Genomic DNA, 8,180 nt, shown 5'->3' with positions numbered 1-8,180 from the left:
GCCCTCTTAGTATCCTCCACGTAGCACCCATCTAGTCGGTCCGGCCGGGGAGCTGGGGGATAAACCATCTCCAACCCCACGGCCGAAGCAGCCTGGGAAAGCACAGCCATCATATCCGCTTCTGGATCAAGGACCGCGCTCGCCACCCCGGAGGGAGGGAGTGGGTCGGGATCCTTGTCGAATAATGATAGCCCACCTTCTGATGCAATGATGGACATTTGGTCCTCGGTGTCATCAAGCGAGAGGGCGACCATCCCTAAGGATGGAGCGCTTCTCTCGCTCGAAGCTTGGATGGAGCGCGCTGAGGAGTGGGAGGTCCACGAGCAGATTTACTCCTACTGTGACCCTCAGATCTGCCCGAGTGCCAACATGTTTGTGGGAGCTGTTTTCAACGTGTCCAATTTGAAAATCAAAATGTGATATGGAGCAACATATGTTGCATTCAGCCATATTTGCCCCAAGTGTATGTACTACAGGAAGTGGCAGAGCCAGCCCATTGTTGGAAGTACTCCGGTTGGAAACATCCTCTTATCAGCAGCCACTTATTTTACAGGAGGGTTATTTATTCAACTACAGAAGGTAGTAAATTAGTAAACAAAAGAATATCTGATCAAATCTAAAATCAAATTTGTTAATATTATTTATTTATACACATGTAATTTTTCTCTTTTATAGATTTTCAAGGCTGTGCACTTAAACTTGTTCCAGTATGGCACATTTCATGGACATTGCAGAAGTTTTTTGGAGCCAGCAATTGTTCACATGTGGAAAAGTGAGCAGCAAAACATGATATCAAAGTTAAAAGAGGAAGGAAAGACTGCTATGGCTGGAGATATGCGTGCAGACTCACCTGGTAAGTCATAAGTTTTTCAAAAGTTATTAGACCATTGTTTTGGTATATCATCACGTTGAATTGTATTTATGTTCCCACTTTTTTGTGTAGGCCATTCAGCTAAATATGGAAGCTACACAGTAATGGACATGCAGAGTAATACAATTGTGGACTAGAACTAGCTAGTTCAGGTGTGTAACTTAATTTAAATATAGAACATTGACTAAAGATATATTTCAGTTTTTAATATAAACAAATAATAGTATTGCTCTGCATACCTAGAGCAATAAGGTTGGAGGTAGCTACCATATGGAAAAAGATGGGCTGAAGAGATGTCTGGATCTACTGAAGAACAACGGGTTAGAGGTGGATTACATCGTCACTGACTGTCATCCACAGATCCAGAAGTATCGCAGGCAGCGCAAGATAACCCAGTTCTATGATGTATGGCACTGCGAGAAGGGTTAGTATTTGACATTCTAACCACATTATTAACTATTAACTTTTCATCAACATCAGGACCAGAGAAGGTTGCTAAGTGGACTTTGCTGATTTACCACCTCCAGAATGTGCACACACATGACAATGCTATATTTCCCAAGTGTGCTCATCCACTTAGAGCATCAAAGGACCAAAAGAAATGGTTTTAACCAGGTACTTATTGTTAGTTCGTCTCTTTTCTACAGTTTGTGTTTCTAACACTATTTATTAACTGAAAAATTTGCTGAAGTTACTTCTAGAAGAGCAAGTACTATTACAGTTTCTAATGATGCAGGGTCACAGTCTATCTACAAAATTGAAAAAGTCCTATGCAACAAGAGGGTGCTGATAGATGTGGCGAAGTTGAGTCATCAATATCAGACATCTTCACTTGAGGCTTTCCACAGCCTTATTCTACGTTTCACACCAAAAATGTTGTGTTCCCTTTCATGGGAATGCTGTGCAGGTAATCAAAATATTACAACATGTATCAGTTTGCCTTTTTTGTTTATTGTTTTTGTTAATTGTCTACTTTGCTATTGTAGATTGTACCTTGCTGTGTTTCATCACAATGAAAATGCAAGCCGAAAACAAGCCACAACAGCAGCACGACAACCAGTGTACAAAATGGTGTTGCCAAAATCCAAAAGAGGGGAATGAATAACACTGGCATTAAAAACAGACCCAACCTATAGTAAGTAATAAAATAGTTCTATTTTTACAAATAAATAAACAAGTAATTTACATGTAATAAATATCTTTTGGCCTTAGTCCCTATATTAATCCGGGGTCGCCACAGCGGAATGAACAGCCAACTTATCCAGCACATGTTTTGCGAAGCGGATGCCCTTCCAGCTGCAACCCATCTCTGAGCAACAAAATGATTATGTCATTTCTAATTACAGAATATGTTGAGAAGTTACTGAAACTGGTCTTTGAAGTCATCATTATGGACCCCTCTCCATTTGTGGATGAAATAAAGGCCATTCCCAAGCCCCTTTGTGCAGAATGTGACAGACCAACAAAGAAAGAAGTCATTGCCCATCATGTGTCATGGTTCAATCAAGAGCAGGTCGGAAGCCAACGTACCGACCAACGTGCCGTATCCGGGTTACAACACAGGACGGAATCACAACACGAACACTCAGACCTAAGTAGACCCAGCACCAGCTGACAAAACTGCGGTACGCCAGGTAGCGGAACTGCCTAAAAAATAAAAACTTTTTTTTGTGTCGGTGTGACATTATTTTGTGAACAAAGATTGTTTGAGTTACATATCTGATTCAAATGTCATCATTTACATGTTCTGTTTGTCTCATATTAAAGTGGTTGTGCTAAAAATGTTATTGTTTGTGAGGTTAATTAGAATGTACTTACTCTGTTGTTCTGAGCCTTAGATGCCCATAGTCACATTGGTAAATGTTGTAGATGTTCTGCAGTGTATATAGATTCAGACAGTTGGGTTCAAAGCCTGGATGTTGTATCATACATGTTGGTGGGTCTGAAATCTGGTTTATTCTTCTTGTAAGAATGGGAAAAAAATCAGTTTTCTTTTTTAAATAACAAATACTAGTATAATAATTAATAATAACATAGTGTTAAAGTTTTATGCCAATCCAAACACTTATCCAAAACAAAATGATGCGATATTATATATTAATGTTTATACATATGAATAATACTGATTACCTTTAGTGGAAAAAAACAATTGTATATGTGACAATGAATAATTATTTTTTTCTTTTTTAATAACTACTTGTATAATAACTTATAATAACATAAATATTTGTATTGGCATAAGACCTTAACACTATCCAAAACAAGTTGCTATAATATTATATATTAATATTTATACATATGAATAATACAGAATGACTGAATAAAAAAAAAAATCTGATTTTAACAAATACTAATGTTTATAGTGGTGTAACCGCCAACTTATCTAGCACATGTTTTACACAGCGGATGCTTTTACAACCGCAACCCAAAACTGGGAAACACCCACACACTCACATACACTACGGCCAATTTAGTTTATTCAATTTACCTGTACCACATGTCTTTGGACTGTGGGGGGGAACCGGATCACCCGGAGGAAACCCACACAAACACGGGAGAACATGCAAACTGACCCAGCCAGGGCTCGAACCAGCAACCTTCTTGCTGTGAGGTGATTGTGCTTCTGTGTTGCCAATATATATATATATATATATATATATATATATATATATATATATATATATATATATATATATACACACACAGTTGAATTCCGAGTTATTAGCCCCCTGAACCATTAGCCCCCTGATTATTTTTTATCCCCAATTTCTGTTTAATGGAGAGATTTTTTCAGCACATTTCTAAACAATAGTTTTAATAACTCATTTCTAATAAGTGATTCATTTTATCTTTGCCATGATGACAGTAAATTATATTTTACTAGATATTTTTCAAGACACTTCTATACAGCTTAAAGTGACAAAGGCTTAACTAGGTTAATCATGTTAACTTGGCAGGTTAGAATTATTTGGCAAGTTATTTTATAACAATGGTTTGTTCTGTAGATTATAGAAAAAAATATATAGCTAAAAGGACATGCGCATGTGGACTGTTTTAAAACATTTTAAACATGTGAAACTTACTCTTGATCACATTTGATGATGATTGATAAACCCAGCAAACTGAACAGAGCTTTTATTCCTGGTTGCTTTGCGCACGTCTGGTCTTGGTGATATGATTATACACGTGACTACCGGGACATGTTAATACCATAGACTGTAAAATATAAGGACATATCTGTGACGTCACCCATAGGTTTCTGAAGAGCGCAAAAGAAGCTACAAGTAGGCGCGGCCAACCGTCGCCATTTTGTTCGCGAGTCATCGCACCCACGGTGGGATACCAAACAAGGGCAAAGAGGTGGAGAGTAAGCGGAGCTCCAGACACCTGCTGGCACTTTGCTTAGACCTGGCAGACAGACTTTACTTTGGGAGAAACGCTTGATACTTTATTGCTTGGTTGTACACTATATCAATAAAGTGTTTAGACTTTTCAAAACACTGCTGTAATACGTTGAGCCACTAAACATTGTTCTTATGGTGTTTTTCTACAGGAGAAAAACGTGAATTACTTCCAAACACTTTAAATATAGTGTGTGTTTGTAAATGCAAGACTATTGATGAACTCCAGTATAACACTGTATGATAACGCTTCAGATGACTGTTCTAGAGCCTACAGCTAATCAATCTGTCACATTCTGGAGTGCTTTACAGCTCTAAAGGACATTATAAATGATAAATGGTCTTAAATAAAACGCACACACTTATAGAGATGGTATATAAGTATATAACTTTACTCACATGGGAAACAGAGGCCACATGAATGGTTTGTGAGCACAATTAAATGCACACAGCATCCCATATCATCTGATAATTGTAAGAAATAAGTCCAAAAGGTAGCTGACTGTGTAAAGCCACATAAAACAAAACAAAAATACAATGAACATGCCGAGATCAGTGGCTAATGTGCCGGATTCAGCTGAGTTGAAGTGACGCGACCAGCGAGACCTAGCTGTCACTCAAGTGGCCACGCACTTAATTATGCAAACTTAATATAACCTAATATAAAAGAAATGGATGAGTTATAAAAAAAACTCACCCCCCTCACAGTTGTCATGGAGGGTAATAATAGCTATATGAACCAAAATCGTTCTTTGTACCAGGCTGTAAACAACTTTTTTTCCTGTTGTAAAGTTGGCCATTCTAACAGTGGGCTCAATTGCAATTTGCTCTATTATGGAGCCAGGACTAGCGGAATTTTAATGAATTGCAGTTTCAGTTACTTCCGTATTGGCTTCCCGAGGGAGAGCGGGAGGTTGCCGCTTAGTTAATACGCGCAGCTGTCAATCAATTCAGTGGGCGGGGGGACCGCACTCCTACATAAAGTTGCGGTCGATCTGAAAACCGCTCCAATTGGTCCACCATTTTTATGTTGCTAAATTGAAAAAAAGGACTGGGTGTGTTTAATTCACTCCAATATGACGATCTATACACCATACATGCACATATGTCTGTCCAAACAGCTTGAAAAGTAGATTTTTCACAATAGGTGCCCTTTAAAGAGCCTAATAATTTTGACCTTAGAATGGCTTTTTAAAAAAATTAAAAACTACTTTTATTCTAGCCACAATAAAATAAATAAGACTTTCTCCAGAAGAAAAAATATTACGAGACATACTATACAAATTTCCTTACTCTGTTAAACATAATTTAGAACATATTTAAAAAAGAAAAAGAATTCAAAGGGGGGCTAATAATCCTGACTTCAACTATGTGTATGTATATATATATATATATATATATATATATATATATATATATATATATATATATATATATATATATATATATATATATGTGTGTGTATGTATATGCAATTTCTTTCAAAGATAAGTAACTATAAAATGTTTGACTGAGCAAGACTGCAGACTGAGTTATGCAATTGAGATATGCTTTAGAAGCTTGATAGAAGCGGTCTGTTCAGCAAGACCATAATAATTAGCAACTCTCTCCAAAGAATTACTCTGTGAAACACTTCATCAAGACTGACACCTACAGGAGGTCCCATCTGCCAAACCACCAGCATTGCCTAGTGACAAAGTCATGCTTAAACCAGGCATTATGAAGATACATATTATACTATTATCTGTTATACAGGGTGGGCCATTAATATGGATACACCTTAATAAACTTATTTGGAATTTCACAAGAAAAAACAATGGTGTACTTGGTTTTAAAGTAACTTTATTCTTTCATGAGTTATTTACAAGCCCCCTCACATATAGTAATGTGCCACAAACAGGACGTTAATATCACCAGCCATTCCTATTTTATTAAGGTGTATCTATATAAATGGCCCACCCTGTAGATTTATAGAGTTGAAATCGAATAATTGAGATGTAAGATAACGTTGGCTAGTTGATTGTGATCGCATGAGTTCATCTTTGTTGCAAAGGAAGGAGATGTACAGTACATTTAAACAACAGACAAATTCTGACCTTTTTATTCTTCCTTGAGGTTAAATTAAAAAGAAGTATGGGGTGGGGTTAGGTGTCAAGTATGGATATATGCCATAAATTGAGGAATTGTTGAACGTGCTAGGATTCTGTTGAATAAAAACCAAAGTTCACTAAATGGTCTTAAATTAACTATATCTTATATCTTATAAATTATATATATCTTATATTAACTAGTATGATAAAGCTAATGACTTGTCATATTATTTTTTTTTCTTATATATGCTTATACATTAAGCCCACAAAGCACAAATCATATTTTTCCTTGTTAATTGTTTTCAAATAAAAGCAGTGATTGCTGAATGGATACTAGCTTTAAAAATAAGCAAAACAGATCTAAATCAAGGCTTAAGCTTCCAATAGCATGCTAAGGAGCATGTTATGCCTCATTCTTTGTACAAACTCATTTTTTTGGTAACACAAGCTTGGCCAACGATGGGCATGTCAACATATCAGTCTTTTAAGTGATTGGTATTGATTCTGTTCTACACCAGTGAGGCCTGCAATGCTAGCTAATGCTATTGATGAGCCATCAGTCTTGTATAAAACTGTGGAGGCATGCGGCTTCTTCTAGCAAACAGAAAGAGGATATAGGAAGTAGAGAGTAAGAAAAAATATCAATGGACAGTGATGGAGAGTGGAGGCCAGGGCCAAGATGCAAGCACAGCACACACAGTAAGGACCATGTCTATAGTTTGGGAACCCTAAATTAGAGGAAAGGCAAAAGCAAGTAGAGATAGAGAGAGAGAGAGAGAGAGAGAGAGAGAGAGAAAGAGAGAACAGTTGTATTGATCCTACTTCAGCCAGTCAAACCATCATGGATTACCAGAGTACTAGGTTTGAAGGACTGACATATGCAGGCACGGATGCACATATTTACATAAATTCTAAAAGATTACAAAGATTACTAGCTATCCTTTTCTAGACTCAATAACAGGTACTGTAACAGAGAATGTCCTGGGTGGTGAAAAGGATAGAGAAGCAGAAGAGAAGAATTAATGGGGTGGGGGTTTGCCACCTAGAGATATAAGAAAAGCTGAAATCATAACAAACCCTTCTCCCAGATCCACTGCTTGAGCTGTAATGACCTCAACCAGACGGGAATTCCTTTTAATTAAAGTGGAGGAAGATCAGTTAAGCAGATGGTTGTCGACAAATATTAGTGGAAATAGACTGTCTAATGGTCTGTGCACTAATCACTCCTTTTTTCCTGTACCAAGCTCATACTGATAAACAGTAAAGGGTGTTGTTAATCAACCTTAGAACCTTTAAAGCCAGAGATAAGGATTAAGTTAGTATCTCTGTAAATTAACTTCAGATTTTGGCTAATACTCTGGTCTGTTTTTATCTCTGTCTAATATATATAAGGCTGTCCCCGACTCAATCAGTTGTTCATTAAAGTCATCAGTCAATTAATCAGCTGTTTATTCAATTAATTTAATTAGGCATACTTGAACAAATATGGATAACAGTTTATTTTGATCGTCCATTTAAGTATTAGCAGACTGTCTGCTTAATATCTGTTGATACTGCTCCTTCAACAAACATTTAACTGACTATAAGAATTTTTGCAAGTAAATGTCAACTTACTCTAGCCCTAACCCCAATCTAACAGTCTACTTAATCTACTGAGAATTAGTTACAATGTAACATAAATTCAACAAAGAGACCATCAAAATAAAGTGAGACTCAAATATGTTTAAGTATGAAAAGTACAAAAACAGTTTGAGTTTAAAGGCTGAGAAAGAATGTTATTTGTAACTTTTATGTTGTACAGAAATACTATAATGTGCA

At 36.7% G+C, this 8,180-nt stretch overlaps 1 long non-coding RNA gene across 1 annotated transcript; it reads left to right on the top strand.

The window, feature by feature from the left end:
- The first annotated feature begins 698 nt into the window (after nt 1–698).
- Nucleotides 699–2,636, top strand: LOC130245432 (uncharacterized). The gene is made up of 7 exons (XR_008839332.1): nt 699–853; nt 944–1,023; nt 1,115–1,276; nt 1,352–1,486; nt 1,608–1,778; nt 1,858–2,006; nt 2,218–2,636. It is a non-coding gene; the product is annotated as an uncharacterized LOC130245432 (long non-coding RNA).
- Nucleotides 2,637–8,180: the final 5,544 nt, after the last annotated feature.

This window comes from Danio aesculapii, chromosome 1 (assembly GCF_903798145.1).
Source record: "Danio aesculapii chromosome 1, fDanAes4.1, whole genome shotgun sequence".
NCBI classification, from domain to species: Eukaryota; Metazoa; Chordata; class Actinopteri; order Cypriniformes; family Danionidae; genus Danio; species Danio aesculapii.
The sequence above is the reverse complement of the archived record's forward strand: the minus strand, read 5'-3'. Positions and strand labels throughout refer to the sequence as shown.